At 53.8% G+C, this 17,646-nt stretch overlaps 1 long non-coding RNA gene across 2 annotated transcripts; it reads left to right on the forward strand.

Moving 5' to 3' along the window:
* Nucleotides 1-2,127: 2,127 nt before the first annotated feature.
* LOC123611957 (uncharacterized) lies at nucleotides 2,128-15,051 on the forward strand. Of its 2 annotated transcripts, XR_012500228.1 has the most exons (8): nucleotides 2,128-2,304; nucleotides 3,935-4,046; nucleotides 4,345-5,341; nucleotides 6,685-7,606; nucleotides 7,905-7,949; nucleotides 8,619-9,209; nucleotides 9,815-10,788; nucleotides 12,500-15,051. It is a non-coding gene; the product is annotated as an uncharacterized LOC123611957 (long non-coding RNA). The 2 variants fall into 2 exon arrangements; XR_006719075.2 differs by lacking the exon at nucleotides 4,345-5,341.
* The last annotated feature ends 2,595 nt before the right edge of the window (nucleotides 15,052-17,646 follow it).

Here is a 17,646-nt window from a genome sequence, read left to right on the forward strand (position 1 = left end):
GAAACCGGTCCATTTTCATGTGCCCTCGTGACCTTTTTTCATTTCCCTTTTGATGTATGACTCTCTTATTTTCAACGTGGGTGACGAATTGACTTCCAGCCACGTTAATGTTCAGAGTTTGCCAAAAGAAACCTCTAGTTGAATGGGAAAATTAATTGCCTTGTTTGAAGATTTTTGGTATTTCCACTCTGGAGGCTCTCAGTTTTCAATGTGGAATTTTTTTTTTAATGCAAAACAAGAATGCAGTGAGAGCCCCCACCCTCTACGCCTCAGGAAGGCTCTTTCTCCAGGGGCCGGTACCCTGCCCACCTCGACTGCCCCCCGGGGCGTCCTCTCTGCCCGCTTTCCCAGCTCCCCCATGCAGACGCCCCAGATTCCCCCGGTGGCCTTGTGTTCATTCAGCAGAAAACATCGTGTCCTGAGAAGCCAGTGGACCGTGTCTTCCTGGCCAGCCTGGCTCAGGGAACCACGACGTGTGTGGTCAGCTGCTTTGGGACCCCCCGGTGCCCACTCCTGGCACAGACTAGATCTAGGACCACAAGTGTGGACGGTGCCTGCACACACGGGGGTCCTGTTCCGCCTGCCCCACCTGAAGTCCCTGTGTCCACGTCACACGTGACGGCGGGACCCAGCACGCGCGGCATTCTCCTGCCTGTGACTCAGGCCTTCAGGCGCAGCAGTGCTGCTAACAAGTCGCCGGATCGTGTAGTGGTCGCTGTCAGTACCCCCCCCTTCCAACCTCTCTTCTTCTCTGGCCTCCCCATGTGTATTCATCACTTCATTTGTTTTTTGTGTTTTGATGCTTTGACGCCTTGGGGCCTAGCTAATTCCAAGAGATAACAAACAACTCACCCGTGGGCATAGGTTTCAAATGCAAACCAGCCAACCCAGAGCCCGCCCCCCACCCCCTCCTCCGTGGGCTCCCACACTCTGGGCCCCTGCCCCCCTGCCCTCCTCACTGTCCCCCTGCCCCTGTGCCCCAGAGCCTGCTGGAATGACCCAAACTAGCTGACCCCAAGCCTGCTTGCCCTGCCTTGTGCATTCCTTCTGCAGAAGCCACACGGGGCTCCGGTCCACGGTGCCCCTCCCGCCACATGCTGACCCACCCCGGTGCTTCCCCATGCGGCCCTGCGTGGCTTAAACCTCCTGTTTCTGGAGATCCGTGAGTATAAAGACTTCCCCCTTCGTGACTGTCACTTCCGCATCTGCAGGTCTTGCCGCACCAGTCAAAGCCAGTACCTCTGAGTCCTTCTCAGTGTCAGACTTTGTGGAGCCCAGGCGTGACCAGCTGTCTTGGGGTTTGCCTAAGAGCTACAAATACCGAGACCCACTCTCCACTCGTCTTCCCGCTACTCTCAGCCCAGGAAGCTGGTCCGTATGGATGACATCACTGGACTAACCTGTCCTTGGCTTCCCATTGGGCTCGACCCATGGAGGCCCCAGAGGAGCTCGGAGGGACAGAGAGGGCGAGGACGGTGTGTTGACTTCTTGGCTCCCTCCTTGTGTGTGGTTGCCTTGGGCCAGCTGGGTCCCTCAACTGAAGTTACGTCACCTCAAGTCACCTCTGTATGTGACTCTCTCCTCTTTGATTCTTCTAATCAGCTCTTCCCTGCCCCTTTGGGTCTGGAAGTTGGGGCAGCCCTGCTGTCACCAGCTCTGGGCCACTCCATGTTCCCACTGGCTCCCCAGAAGACTCACCCTTGTGCGCAGCCTTTCTTAAGCCCCTCTTGAGTCCTCTCCATCTGAATGTGCCGTCTTTGCTGTGAGGGTCCTGATGGAGACATTCCGTTTCTGTGAGTTAGCCTGTGTGGGTCCCTGTCCCCTGCAACCAAATTGTGTGACTTTGGGGTTCAACAGACAGACGAGTGTCTACCTCTGAGACCCCACACTCTAAAATGACACTGGAGAAATGGGGGCCCTTTCCAGGGGGCAGCAGTTCTGTGGTGTCTGCTCTAGCTCCCCGCACAGCCCCTTCCTTTCTTTCTGAGAGGAGGACCCAGTATGAGACATTTCTGCCAAAAGCCTTTTCCTGTCATTAGTATGTTAACAAATGCTGTCAAATAACAGTTGCAGCCGACGGAATTTGCTGTTGGCAGAGACTGCCTGCTGCCAGACAAGGTTGTGTCTGTTCTGCAGAAGCCTGGCTGCCTCTGCCAGGAGATCTTGGCACCAGAGGTCACCGAGCCCACGGTGGGGCCAGTCTGCCCCGTCAACAGTGACGATGTCTCATGTATGAATAATGCCTTAACGGAGCATTTCTAAATTCCTTCCTGCAAAGAAGGCAGCAGAGGTTCCAGGGGGAAGGTAAGAACCTGTCCAGTGCTACAGTGCCAGGAGAGGTGGGGGAGGAGGAAGGCAGGAATGGAAGCCAAGTGCAGGGAGAGGAGGGGACTGGGGCAGGACAAGCCAGCCTGGGGTGCCAGAGTTACAGGAGATGGAAACATCAATGCAAGGGAAACGGGGACTGGAAAAATCAATGGTGGTGCTAAAGGGTCTTAGGGAGTCCACATTAGCCTATGATATGCTGAGAAGCAACAGATGTGGGTGTTGTGGAAGGTGCAGATGGGCTAAAATATGTGGAATGGGGAGGACCAAGCAGTTCACCAGAAGGGAGTGTATCTGTTAGTTATTGATACATAGTTGCTGCATAACAAAACACCCCAAAGCTCAGTGGCCTGAAACAGCCATTATTCCTGCTCAGGGGCCTGAGGGTCAGCTGAGGGTGGGATGACCTAGACTGGGCTTGGCCAGAGTGGCTCTGACCCACACGGCTCTCGTTTTCCTCCTGAGACTGCGGGCTGGCCAGGCCTGTCCTGCTGGTGATGATGGGTGGAAGGACAAATGCAGGTGTGCATGCACTGTTGAGGCTCAGGCTGGGGGCTGGCCGGGAAGCCCTGCACCCTCCTTGTTCTACTGGGCAAAGCAAGTCACCCATGAGAAGGGGTCCAGGGGGTCTGCAGATGTTTGCTGTGGACCTTCTCGTGCCGGGTCCCGTAGAATGAGAGGACAGCCCTCGTTCCTTTATTCATTCAATCATTTAGAATTCCGTACATTTGTAACTGGTCGAAGGAAGAGATGACAGGAAGACAATTTTAAAATCATTTTAAAATCCAAACAGCAATTTTGAACTAATCTGCTGGTGAACTTTCCTTAGTGTCTGAAAAGGACACTGACTTCTAAAAGAGAAACAAACAAAAAAGCCCCCCCAAAACTCAGTGTCTGTAGAAATTAGGAGGCTGAGGAATGTGAGTCTAATTTCAAGTGTAAGCCTGCAGACTTTTCCAGAAGAGGTTGTTAAAGCTTCCTCAGTTTTAGTGAACTGACATGCTACTCTGAGACTCTCCACCTGAAACGTCTTGCCCCCGACACGCGTCTTCCCAGAAAGCATAGTTTCTTCTTTGGCATCCTCTCTAGAACGTCTCTCTGACTTGGCAGCTGTGGTCCAAGAACCAGAACGGCTCAAATCAGATGGACCTTGAATCCCAGACTTCACAAGTCCTGAAGCCAAGAGTCTCACTGTCCACGCCCACACTGCACGCAACACATTTGTGCCAGAATCCTGATGTGTCCCCCAAAATGCAGCTGAAGTAACCCCCCAACCCCCACACGGCTCTGCTCAGTATAGGGTCACGTTGGCAGACAAGCCATCATGTAACACTAAATACAAAAAATTCCAATATTGGATCATTTTCCTCTTAAAAGTTTAAAGGAAGTAAAATTGTAAGCAGTAACAGCCTTCTTAAAAAAAGAAGAAAAAAAAGGAAACAAATAATCAATCAATAAGTTTCCTAGTGGGAAACCGGCAAATCAAATTCTTCACTTTGGTACATTCATCAGGCGCTGATTGGAAGCCTCACTTGTGTTTGGTATTTGGGAGTAACCTTGAACCCCTAGCAATTCATTCTGCTCAGGAATTTTTCTCCGGTCATTTCAGGGAGCAGGCAATGTATGCAGCAGGTGACCCCCTGTTTTCTGAGCAGCATTTGGAAGATTTTCACGTGGCTTCCAGCCCTGGATCGTTCCCGGTGGGAAATTGACTGAGAGAAGTAAGTCAATAAATCAAGAAGTGTGCACAACATTTCCATTTGCTGCACTTAAGCTGATGTGTGCTGGGGAGGCCACCCCCGCTCCAACACAAAGGCGGGTCTTTAAATGTCACTTAAATGGGGCAAAGCACTTAGGAGCCTCGTCAGGAGACGGGATAATTGGGTGGAGCAGATGGGAGTTTCCCGAGGCAGACCTCCTCCATTCCGTTAAGGTTTTCATCGATTAGACCCGGGGGTTCTCTACGTCTATGTCAGAGCCCCGGGAGGCTCTCGGCCCTCCTGCTTTTATATTCCTCAGGTCACAGCCATTGTCTTCCTGGATTAGCAAGCAGGGTGGAACAGGTGAATAATCCCCCAAAGCCTGCCCCTCCCTGTCCCCTGGAGGTGAGGGTGGCAGCAAGGCCAGGCTGAGGGACGCAGGCTCGCCGCCAGGGCACTGGCCCCAAAGGAACTCTTTGTGCCGTTGACAGAAAATACAGTGGGGGCTCGCAGGGCTGCCAAGAGGGTGGGAGGCGCCCTACGTGTCCCGGGGGGTCGCCTGTCCACCTCCAGACCATTCATCCTGCCGATGGACCACAGGTGGGATCCCCCGGAGCCCGAGTCTGTGCTCTGGGCGCTAAACGTTTCAGATTTGCTCACTTCAAAGCTTGGCTGAAGGGAAGAGGGAGGCTGAGTGCTGCGCCTCCTCTTGCGAGGCAGAGTTCAAGGCTTTACCTGGACAGGAGCATCCTTCCCCAAGTACAGCGGAAAGGCAGCCCACTGCCCCGTCACACACACAGCGGGTGACGCAGGAGGGAGCCCAAGCTGGACCTTGGTGTCCACAGACCCTGCGGCCGAAGTGCAAAGACAAATGAAAGCGGGGCAGCGGCTGCTGAACGTCTAAAGGGCCCCTCCCAGCATGCCTTTGACTGCACGTGAGTTTTACTTTGCGGACTTTGGAGTTTAAGCTCCAGTTACGTATGACCGCGCTTGACTGGACGTCAGTAGGGGCGACGTCTCCCCAAGCGGTGCCAGGTTTGGGAAGTGTGTGGGAACATCTTAGGACGCCACTCCCCATCTCACTCTCCTCCCGCCTCCCGAGCCCCCACCCTTGGGGATGCAGAGCGTCCGGAGGTCTCTGATAAGGGCGGGCCACAGACTTCGGGTGTCAGCAGTGACCGGTTAGATGGGAGCAGCTGACTCACTGGGATCCCCACCACTAACCTGACTTTGCTGCAAAAAGCGCCCGGCGCCTCTCCGAGTGCCAGAGATGGAAGCCTTCGATCGCACCTTGTTGCAGGTGGTCCTCCCGAGAGGTAAGCCGAGGTCTCAACCCCGGCGCCTGTGCTGTGCCCTCCCTGGGAAGCAGGGTCTCTGCAGTAGCGGTCGGGCCGGGCTGCTGGGAAGACAAGGGGGACTCGGATACGCGGTGCGTTGGAGACAGAGGTCGTGTGAAGACAGGGGCAGAGACGGGAGCGACGCACCTGCAGGCTGGGGGCTGTTAGGGACGCCGGCAACCCTGGCCACCAGCGGGCACGTGGGGCCGACGCCCCCTGAGCCTCCAGAAGGAGCCGCCCCCGCTGACACCTCGAGTCCGGACGTCGGGCCTCCAGGACCGCGGGCTGCGCTTCTGCTGTTTGAAGCCGCAGCCTGTGGGCATTTTTTAGAGCAGGAGACCGACACAGCTCTCGTTTGGGACCCGATGCCTCTCGTACATCGGGGTCACGGCGGAGACGCAAGCACTCAGAGGGCGATCTGTGAGACCCCCCCCCAGCCTGCCTCCCGCTCAGGCCCGGCCCAGTGCGGGCGCCCCGCCCCGCCGTGTCTCCCCCAGGAGGGGAGGGTGAGAGGCGTCGGCTTCGCCCCGAGACCTCTCCCACCTCCCCGAGCCAAAGAGCAGCCGAAATGCCTAAGCTTTGCGTTCCTGTACTCTCATCTCGCACTGGTTCCTGCTGAGGTGGGGAGGCTGCCAGGCTGTCCCCACTTCACAGACGGGGACACTGCATCAGGGCGTGTCCGCGATCAGCGTGAGGGCCCCCCCCCAACCCCGGGTCTCCTGGCCATGACTTTGTGCTTTGTCTACAGGGTCCAGAACAGAACTGGAAAATCAGGGACTGACTTTCCAGCAAGAACTCATTGAGTTCAAAAAACATTTTTTTTTTAATCTTTGTCTGACTTATTTCACTTAGCGTGACCATCTCTAGGTCCATCCATGTTGCTGCAAATGGCAGCATTCATTCTTTTTTATGGCTGAGTAGTTTCCCATCGCATATATACCACACTTCTATGTGGAATCTAAAAAAATGATGATAGACAAATCTTATTTGCAAACCAAAAATAGACTCACAGACATAGAAAACAAACTATGGCTACCAAAGGGGAAAGGGCAGAGGAGGGATAAATTATGAGTTTGGGGTTAACAGATACACATTACTGTACATAAAATAAACAAACAGCAAAGATTTACTATATAGCACTGGGAACTATATTCAATTTCTTGTAATAACATATAATGGAAAATAATCTGATAAAATATAGGTATGTATATGTGTAACTGAATCACTTTGCTGTACACCTGAAACTAACATTGTAAGTCAACTACACTTCAATTAAAAAGCAATATTTTAAAAATGTTGCTTTAACCTTTACCCTGATACAGGACCTCCTCCATCCAGCAGCCAGAGTGGAGGTCAGATCACGTTGCTGCTTTGCTCTGAAGCCTGCATCCTCCCCGCTCAAAAGACTCCTCAGCCCCACGACTGAAGCCAGATCCTCACTGGGCCTGCTGGGCTCACGTGACCTGACCCCACGGTGGTCCGACCTCATCTGTTGTCTCTGGATGTGATCTGCTCGCTACGTCCGCCTCTCCTGCCAACTGGCCTCCCTGCGGCTCCTGGACACGCACCTGTGCCCTGCACCTGTGGTCGGGGGCCCTGCAGCAGGGCTGAATGGCTTGTCCCATTGAAGTGTCACTCCGCAGCTAGGCCCCCAACCACTTTCATTAAATTTACACACCCAGCGTGCCCTCCCCACCCTCTTCCCTCTTCCCTTCTAATATCTGATGTAATGGACTTACTCTTTTGTGTGTTCCTCCTCCCCTGTTATGGGCTGGGTTGCACCCCCCCCTGAAATGGACATGTTGACGCCCCAGCCTCCACTGTGACTGGATCTGGAGCTGGGGCCTTTCAGGGGGCCATCGTGGTTAGATGAGGTCACAGGGTAGGGCCCTGATCCAACAGGCCGGTGGCCATAGAAGAAGAGGAAGAGACACTGGATTTATCTGTCTCTCTGGGTGTCCAGAATAAGGCCACCCAGAGGACACAGTGAGAAGCTAGCCGCCTGCAGGCCAGGGAGAGATGCTTCACCAGAAACTCACCCTGAGGACACCCTGGTCTTGCACTTCCAGCCTCCAGAACTGTGAGCAGTAAGCGTGTGGCGTTCAAGCAGCCCGGGCTGCGCTCTTGTCACGGCAGCTGGTGCTGACCAGCGCACGCCCGTCACTCCACCGGAGTGTCAGCTCCGGGGAGACAGGAGTTTGGAGTTCCTGTCTCTCGTTTGAATAGCACCTACAAGGGCGCTTCGTAAGTATTTGCTGAGGGCATGAGGGAACGTGTTCCCGGCTCGAACAGGGAGAGGAGGAAGGAGTCCCAGGGCCTTTGTGTGTGTCTGGTCCCACCTGGCTGCTGACGCTCACTGCTTTGCCCAATTCCTTCCCGAACAGCGTTTGAGGGTCCGGCCTGTGACCCCACGTCTGTTGCCACGAGTCTGTCTCCCTGCTTCTACCTTTGGGCAGTGGCCGAGTCTCTGGCTAATTCAGATTTTCTCGCTCTGTGTCACCAGATGTACCAGTTACCTTTTTTTTTTTTTTTTTTTTTTTAGCGTTTTAAAGGTGAAAATTGCCAAGAGCTGCCAGTTACAGAGCAGGTGGGTGCCCAGTCCCCCATCTGACTCCCGTGGCCCCACCGCGGCTACAGGACGTTGCAGTGCAAACCCCTCTGAGCTGGGAACCGGCCATGTCGTGTGATGTCGAGATAGCAGAGCCAGCGAGGGTCACCCCCTGCCTGACCCCAGGCTGCGCACTCCGTTTATTTTCTGTCTGGTGCCAAAACTTGAGACACACACCATATGCCCGCTTATTTCCGAAGCCTCTGGGATTCTAGGCGCCTGGGCAGCGATCACACACAGAGGGGGTGTAATCATCGCCGACACGCGGCGCGGGCCCGCGTCTGTGTGCCAGGAGGCTGCGCCATCCTTCCTGGCCACATCAAACAGACGTGTGGTGTTGGAGGTGTCATCATTCAGGCACATAGCATATGTCCTTGGAGCAGACAAGGCGCTAAATTAATTCTAAACGCTGCTTGTAAGCTTCTTGCCGAAACACTCCCTCACTGTATAAATAGCTTTTGCGTTCCACGTTTCCTACCGCAGGCTCTCCGGAAGCCCAGATATGCAATTCTGGCTTTATTTTTTTTTTTAAAGCACTGAGCATTCTTCAAAATAGCCCCATCTCCATAAAGGGAAATTGGGAAAAAAATGACTAAATGCTAAGCAAAGGGACGTTTGCTGTACCTCACTTGGAGTCTTCTGTCTCAGGACCTCGGCCCCTGAAGGATGCTCTTCCAGACTGTCTGAGGAGGGACATCTCGCCCTGGTTCCTCTCTCCTCCAGGAGAGGCTGGGTCCCCGCTGAAGCCTGCAGTCTGGCCAAGTCCTACTCCCTGCTTCACTTCTGAGTGGGAGGTTTGCTCCAGGTTTATTCTGACCCATAGGTAACATCACTGCTCCTCTAAGAACTTGAGGTCCGCCGGCTCTGGGGCTGGAACAAGCTAGAGCCCTGGCTGGAGGACGCCAGAAAGAGATGGAAAATGACTTTCTGGGTGTGTGTGTTGGGGGAGGGGGAGGGGATGGTGGCAGAGGTGCGGGGCCCCTACTCGCAGGCTGGCCTTGAGCCTTGTCCCCCCATCTCCCCTCCCTTCCGCTCCCCTCCCCTTCCCTCCGCTCTCCTCGCCTCCTGTTCCAGCCTCTAGCTCTCCTGCTCGCCTTCCCCAGGACCACAGCCAGTCCACATGCTTTTCGTGGGTGTTAGACAAGCGCCCCCCTCTGGGCACACACAGCTCTGGTTGTAGCCTTTGGATCTGGGGCAGCTGGCTCCAGGAAGAGGCCAGAGCTCTGCAGGTGACACCAGGTAGGAAAAAATGGGGCGGGGGTCGTGTGACTGACGTTTGCGCAGGTGGAGGTCTGCGAGCTGCAGCGAGTCGTCCTGTTTTCAGTCTCCTCTGGGTCCAGGCTGAGAAACTGGAGGCACTGGCCTTGCTCTGGTGGCCTCGGAGCTGCCGCAGTCCCCTTGCTCGCCGGGAAATGCAGGCGTCTGTGAAATGGGGTCAGGAGATGGAGGCGTAGTGGGCGGGCGGAACCGCCCCGCATACAATGAAACCCTTTCTTCCCGCAACACAACCCTTTTATATATTGATTTTGAAGACCATGAGTGGCTTACATTTAAAAAGAAGTCACACAATGCAGTAATACACTGTAAAAGATGTTTTTCAAATGGAACGTAGAATACGAAGTTAAGTTCCCTCTCCTTCCCGTCCCTCCACTTTCTCTCTACAGAGGAGCCATTGTTAGCACTGCAGTCTGTTCCTTAATGGTCTTTTTTCTACGAATTTGCATCTGTATACACGTGTCCGTATACATGTTCAGATCCAAGGTTTGAGACAAGTGCAGTTATATTATTTGCATTATTCTCTGACTTGATTTTCACTGAACTTTTAAATCCGTTGTCTTGGACAGATGGCCACAGGCACGTGAAAAGCTGCTCAGCATCACTAACTATTAGAGAAATGCAAGTCACAGCCACTGCGAGGGACCACCTCACACCGGTCAAAACGGCCATCATCCAAAAGCCCACAAAGGATAAATGCTGGGGAGGGTGTGGAGAAAGGGAGCCCTCCTGCACTGCTGCTGGGAACGTGCATCGGTGCAGCCACTGTGGAGGACGGTCTGGGAGTTCCTGAAGAACCTGGAAGTGGAGCGCCCCTGGGACCCAGCAGTCCCGCTCCCGGCCTGTGTGTGGTGAGCAGCCCCACGCCCCGCCACTGCTTTCCTCCCAAGCCCCGCTCTCTCCCCCGCTCATGGACGGCAGGAGCCCTTTTGCCAAAACCCGAGAGGGACCTTCCGCACCCTGGCCCCCCAGCCCCCCGCCGCGGCCGGCAGCTCATCTTCGTCCCCGGTTTTCTGAACCGAGGACCGTGAAGACAAGCGAAGACCGCAGAAGGGAAGGCCAGGAGAGAGGGTCTGTGGAAGGGGACGGGAGGGGCGTGTGATACGGAGGACGGAGGGCCCTCCCCCGAGGCTGGGGGCGACATGCAGGACCTCCCCCTGCAGGGGCTCATGGGGCCAAGGTGAGGCTGGGCTCTAACGTGGGGAGGGGAGGGGGCACCCGGGGATGGAGGAGGAAGCACACTAAACAAACAAGCGTCTCTGATTCCTCGTCCGGGAGGCCCTGTCCCGCGGCCACACGCCTTCCTCTGACCTCTGTCTGGCAGCCCTCTAACCACAGGTGTGTCAGCGTATCAGCTTAAAATTGTTTGCCGTACACCAGGCTGGGGAGAAAGCCCTCATTCACCTGAGCCCCCCCAGCCACCTTCTTCCGGGACACCCAGCAACCCTGGAAGTGGCGGGCGGAGCCCTGGGGCAGGTGCCTGCCTGCGGACTGGTGCGCTTTTCTGCAGGAAGAACGTGCGGCTTGCAGCTGCCTCCAGAAGGTACTGTTCTCGGGTACCGGCCGTCTCTAAAGTGGGTTACGGGTGGGGAGTGAGACGCCTTCATCTCAGGATCCTGGAGCTGCAGGCTGGGCCCCTGGAGGATCTCAGCAGGAGAAGGGGCCCTGGGTCAGTCACCCACTGAAATCCTGTGTGATTCCAGGCTGGCTCCCCAACCCCCTCTGAGCCCTGCATCCTCATCTGTAGAAGTGAGAACCTCCTTCCCGGGTGGGTGTGAGGAGAGTAAATACAGCTGTGCACTCAAGGCCCCCTGCCTGGGTCGGAGCCGCACGTCCGTGTCCTCTCCTGCCTCCGGGAAAAGGCTCTCTCTTACTTTCAGTCTCCTCCTCACCCGGTGCATCAGCTCCGGGCCTTTGGTTTTCTTCCTCCTTCCCAGGATGGGAGAAGGAAGGGGCAAAACCTTCAGAATGTTAAGACCTTTGAGCAGCTGCAGTTAATGTTTGGGGGAGAAAGAAGCTGGAATTATCCGCTCACTCGGATATTCAGATATTCCTGGTGCCTCTCCCCTCGGCTTACCCCGCCCTGGTCGTGCGTATCCCAGAGCCTGAGCGCAGTCAGGGTGCTTAGTGCAACCACAAGGCAGACACCTGGGGGAAGCTAGCTCTCGCCCCAGACACCCCACACCCAGAGGACATTAACTAGAGAGGGCCGTCACAGACACACATTTCCTCTTTGGCCACGTCCCAGCCTCAGCCAGCCGTCCCCAAATGGCCCCCATCTGCTTCTGGCCCACGGAGGTGAGCGCGGGTGAGCTCTCTGGGCCTCGGCCCGTTCATCTCACTCACGGCCCTAATGCCCGAGCACATTTATGGCCCAATCAGTCCTGGTGCCTCATCTCCTTGGAGTCTCCGCTTTTTTTTTTTATCATGCAGCTTCCATATTTCCTGGTGACAAACTAGGTCATATGCATGGCAGAGGGCACTCCACAGTCACATCATGTCATAGTTATTAAACTAAATACACGCTGACCTCAGATGGGTGATTCATTCTTAATTCGAATGGGAGGATCAAGACCAGAAGTGGAGACACCCCCAGATTTCCCAGCCACACCCCCCTTGCCTAAGTGGCACCACGTGACTGGTTTCTGGCTGATGGGTGGTGAGCAGAGGTGGCAGGTGCCACTTCTGGGCAGGAGTAGTTAAATACTGGTGTGAGGTGTTCCTGCCCTCTTTTCCTTGCCGCGGAATCGTGGGGGCCACGTGCCCAGGTGCAGGGGCTGCGTGGGAAGCCGCCTGGATGGCTGAGTCACTGAAGGGAAGACTGTTTCACAAGGTCATGTGTTAATAGAACATACGAGGTACAATAATGTCCCGGTCAGGAGATGACGCCATTGGAGAGATCATGTGTTACTCACAGCTCCCAAGGGGAGGGGGCACGGGATGCCATGCAGGGCCACAGGGGGAAGCACCAGGAAGCACCAGGGTGGGTCAGGAGGTGGGGGGAGGAGCACTGTGGACCAGAGCCCGCTGTGGCTTCTGCAGAAGGAATGGACAAGGCAGGGTGAGCAGGCTTGGGGCCAGCTAGTTTGGGTCATTCCAGTGGGCTCTGGGGCACAGGGGCTGTCCCTGGTGAGGAGGGCAGGGGGACAGTGACCCAGAGTGTGGGAGCCCCTGCAGGAGGGGGTGGGGGGCGGGCTCTGGTTTGGCTGATTTGCATTTGAAAGATGTGCTTACAGGGGGGTTGCTTCTTCTAGGGGTTATCTAACCTTGGGAGGGGCAGTCCTTCCAAGGTCAACAAAGTCCCAGCTGTGACGGCGTCAGAACAGAAAATAAAGGACGTGGAGAACACAAAGCCCCAGCTGTGACAGCATCGGAACAGAAAATAAAGGACACGGAGAACACAAAGCCAACTCACACTGGTCTTTGTAAGAGGGGTTTAACTGCAGGACGTTAGGCCGTGGAGATTTGGGGTGGATGTACCGTGTCAGGGCACTGCTGTAGGAACACAAGCAGAAGCCGGGGAAGATGGCTGTGGAGCTGAGTCTCAGCACCAGCACGACATCTGTGAAGTTCGTTCCTTCGTGCATTCATTCGTACATTGAGCCAATGGTCACTGCACACCAGCTGTGTGTTGGGCCCAGTGCTGGGTCTGGATTCACAGTGGTCAAACACTAGCCCCGCCCTCAGTGGAACTCTCAGTCTTATGAGAAAGTGAGACCTCAAAGGAGAGGGTGATAGAAGGTGAAGCCTGCCATGAAGAGGCTGGGTCTGCAGAGGAGTCAGGGAGGGCTTCTCAGAGGAGGTGACGTTTGAGTTGGGTCTTGATGGAGTTATATGAGTTCCCCTGCAGAAGCCTTGGGCATGGATGGTCTAGGTGGTCTAGGAAAAGCATAGACAAGGCACATCTGGGCTTTGCAAAGAGTTCAGTGAGGCAAAAAAAAGACCCCACTTTAAAAATGGGCAAAGGACCTGAATAGCTTTTTTTCCTAAGAAGACCTAAAAATGGCCAAGACATATATGAGAAGATGCTCAACATCACTAACCATCAGGGAAGTGCCAATCAAACCTGCAATGAGTCATCACCACACACCTGGTAGGATGACGTATCAAAAAGGCAGGAAATAACAGGTGTTGGCCAGGATGTGGAGAAAAGCGAGCCCTTGTGTTCTGTTGATGAGAATGAAAGTTGGTGCAGTCATTATGGAGAACGGTATGGAGGTCCCTCAGGAAATTCAGAACTACCCACAATGATCCCACAGTGTGCTCCCACAACCCCACTTCCGGGTACACACACCAAAAGGAAGTGAAATTAGCATCTTGAAGCGGTATCTGCACTGCCGTGTTCATTGCAGCATTATTTACACATTTGCCAAGATATGGAAACACACTGTGTCCGTGGAGAGATAAATGGATTAAGAAAAGGTGGACTATTATTTAGCCTTTAAAAAGAAGGGAATCCTGCCATCTGTGGCAATGTAGAGGGACCCAGAGGGCACCATGCTGAGTGGGAGAAATAAGCCAGACAGAGAAAGACAAATACTGCTGGGTCTCACTTACATGTAGACTCTGAAGAAATCAAGCTCATAGAATCCGACAGTAGAACAGTGGTTACCATGGGAAGTGGGGGAAGTTGGCCAAAAAGTACAATCTTCTAGTTATAAGATAAGTAAGTTCTGTGGCTTTAATGTACAGCATGGTGACAACAGTTAATCACACTGTATTGTATACTTGAAAGTTGCTAAGAGAATAGATTTTAAGTGTTCTCACCACAAGTACATACAGAATGGCGCCCATGTGAGGTGATGGATGTGTTAACTACATTGTGGTAATCACTTCACCTTGTGTACACATATTAAATGATTGCACTGTACACCTTTTAAAAATCACAGTGTACAACCTAACTATATACAGTTTGTGTGTGTGTGTGTCATTTTACCTCAAAACTCTGCGGGGAAAAGAGTTCAGTGAGGCTGGAACAGAAAAGCATCAGGAATGTGGTCCAAGACATGGCTAGAAAGCCAGGTGGGTTGACATCTGAGATCGCTCTGAGAGCAGGGACATAGCTCTGGGTTTCCTGCTGCAGGCTCCTGAGGGTCTGGACCATGGACAGACCAGGAGGTGACATAATGAGACTGGCGGTCACAGCCTTTTCTTAAGTCCCTCCTTCAGTGGCCCCTCCATCACTTTTTAGTGTTGATCCAGCCTCTCCTGTTACAACAGGAGGGAAAAAGCCCTTAGGCTCCTCTGTTCTAAGGCAGGGAAAGTAAATCCTATCCTTCCTTCTTGCATCCATGGCAGACATTACTAATCAATCAACGTTCTTCACATCAGAGGTCAGATGGAGCCTCAGAGGCTTTCTCAACACAATGCTTCAGGCAACTACCACCAGATTGGCATGTATGTCAAATTATGTGTCATTTCTGTTTTAAGAGAGTAAAGGCATAGTGTTCTCTTTGGGAAGAATTTCATTTGAAAAAAAAATGAAAAAGAACTGGTGTAGGGAGGGCAAAGTTTAAACAGAGGAATAAATCTCTAATGGTAGAATTTTAGTCAGCAGAAGTTTGGGGAGGAGAAGGGACTTCTACTTGATCCCCTCAAATCAGACTTGCCTCACCCACTCAGAAATATGTCCCGAGTGGGAACCAAGGGGACGCTCTGTTTCCTCACTGCTCTGCTTCCATTGTCACCAAAAACCTTCCTGTCCTTTGTTTTCTCAGCCAAGGTAAACACCATGGGGCTGACGGAGAGGTTTCCATGGTAAGCTCCTCCCACGTGCTCTCCCTTTGTGTCCCCACAATGCCCACGATCTGCAGGCAAAGAATTGACTCTCAATAAACGTTTATTGATTGAATCTAAATTGCAATTTTGTCTACTGCCTTCAGGGAAGCCTAGTGGAAACCAAATTCACCCCCATCTGGTGCTAAAATGCCTCCATTACCAGGAAACCAACATACAAAGCCCAGATCTGCGAGATGCATTTTTTTTTTTTTAAAGCCACAGGAATCCTGACTCACAAGGCCCCTGGGTCACAGGGATCCACACACTTGTTCATCTGCTGTCCGGTGTGAGCCCCTAGAGCAGTGACGTGGTCACTCTCACTGCCCAGCGTCCTGTGACCTGGCCCAACAGACACCATGCTCTCAATCAGTGCCTGTGAATGAGTGAGTGAGGCTGGTCCCAGCACAGCCAGGTGAAGGAGGTGGGCTCCTATCCCCCCCATCAGCAGGCGAGGCACCTACAAGTGTGGCTGGGTGGGTGGGGGCACTTGCAAGGCCAAGAGGGCACTGGGAAGAGCAGCTGGGAGGAGGCTGGGGGCGGGGGGGGGGGCATGATGCATACAGTTCTGAGCTCAGTGGACTTGATGTGCTTGTAGGACCGACTTGGGGAGCTCGGGGTTTGTGGGGACAGAAACCACACCACTGTCCTAGGAACACTGTCCCCAGGGAGCTAGACCTCTGGTTCTTGGGGCAGAGGGAAGACACAAAACTGGAGGGAGAGTCAGAGAAGGGATGGGCAGAGGAGGAAAACAGGGAGAAGAAAGCGAGACTTCCAAGAGCAAGAAGGTGGTGACTTCACCAGAGCAGCAAGGAGGAGAGATGCCGCCAGGGTGTGGATGCTGAATGTGGACGGTCCTCTTCACCCGGAGCCCTGTCCAGCCTGTCCTCCCAGGCCAGCCTTTGCATAGCTGTGTTTTGCACGGTTACAATTGCTGAATTTCCACAGACAGCAACCACCCGGAGAACCAAAGACTTTCTCCTGTTGACAACCTCTTTCTTGGGTTGCTGGGACCGGCCCCCTCTCCCAGGCTGCAGTGGGACGATTCTGGTGGGAGGCGGCAGAGGCTGGCAGGGGCCAGATCATGGTGTTGGTTGCAGGCTAGGCTGCAGGGCTCTGCCCTGTCTGCCTGGGGAGCCGTGGAGGGTGCAAAGGCTGCTTGTTGGAAAGCTCATTTCAGGCTACAGTGTGGAGAAGGGCGCAGAGGGAGGGAAGAGGGTTTGCAGCTGCCGGGGGAACTCTGCAGCCAATTGCCAGACACCCCCCTCCACTGGCCCCTGGTCTCCAGTTCTGAGCCTGCTGTAACCTTGTGTGTCTCACTGCTGCTTTGACATCCACCTCTGACCCGGGGGGCTTTTGATTGTTTGCAAAATGTATCCCTGCTTCTTTGCAATGTGACTGCCAGGCTCTTCCATTCAACAGGTAGAATCCATTTCCCCACCCATGGAGCCTCCGGGACTTGCACTGGCTAATAGAATTTGGCAGAAGTGACACGTGGCAATTCTAAACCTAGGCCCCTTGAGGTTTTGCATGCTTCTGCTCTCTCTTTTGGGACTCTGCAGCCACCATGTGAATAAGCCAGGGCTAACCTATTGGCTAACCTATATTTGTTATCAGTTATCGCGTGCTGCATAACAAATTACCCCAAACCAAGCAGCCTAAAACAACGTGCATTTATCATCTCACAGTTTCTGTGGATCAGGAGTCAAGGCTCAGCTTAGCTGGGTCCTCTGGTGTGGAGTCTCTTCCAAGACAGCACTCAAGGGGTCAGGTGGGGTCAAAGTCATGACCTAGTTCACCTGGAGCAGAATTGCTGCCAGGATTAGTTAACAGTAATTGGTAAGATTCAGTCCTCGGGCCATTGGCCAGAGCCAGGCCCCAGGTTGTTGCCCTATAACTTCACCGTAGGGCAGTTCACAGCTTGGCAGCTGGCATTGTCAAGATGAGAGAGAGAGAGAGAGAGGAAGAGAGAGAGAGAGAGGGAGAGAGAGGGCTGTCACGATGGAAGTCAGGCTCACATAAACCTCATCTCGGAAGTGACATCATCACTTTTGCTGTAATCTGTTCATTAGAGGTGGGTCAGTGGGTCAAGCCCACGCTCAAGCTTGTTGGGAACTGCCTCTCCCATGAGGCTTCCTTGGACCCTCCTGCCTTGGGGATGTCCCTTTGACCCCACAGCATGCGGTGCCTGTACCACCACTTGGCATTTCTCACTCCCCTTCAGGAACATCTGGTCTTGTGTTTGGCACGGCCTGGCACCAACGCTGGTCTCGGTGTGAGATCTTTCTCACCAACCCATCCGGCTTCTTTTTCCCCGTGAAAGACACTAGAACACAAGTTCCAGGCATTGTTTCCAACTCTGTGTCTCCCGGCTCACCCAGAACCAGACGTCTTCCATTTGCAAGAACATCAGGAGTGATGTAGCTCTGAGGCCCCTCTGTGTATTACACAGGTGTGACAGTTGAAAAAAGCTTTATTTTAAGATAATAGTAAACACACACATAGTAGTAAGAGAAACAAGCAGAAGGCTCCTGCGTACCCTTCACTCACTCACCCCCGATGATACCAGCTTGCAGGACTGTATTACAATGTCCCAACAGGAAACTGCCGTTGATACGATTCATCA

This window comes from Camelus bactrianus, chromosome 18 (genome assembly GCF_048773025.1).
Source record: "Camelus bactrianus isolate YW-2024 breed Bactrian camel chromosome 18, ASM4877302v1, whole genome shotgun sequence".
NCBI classification, from domain to species: Eukaryota; Metazoa; Chordata; class Mammalia; order Artiodactyla; family Camelidae; genus Camelus; species Camelus bactrianus.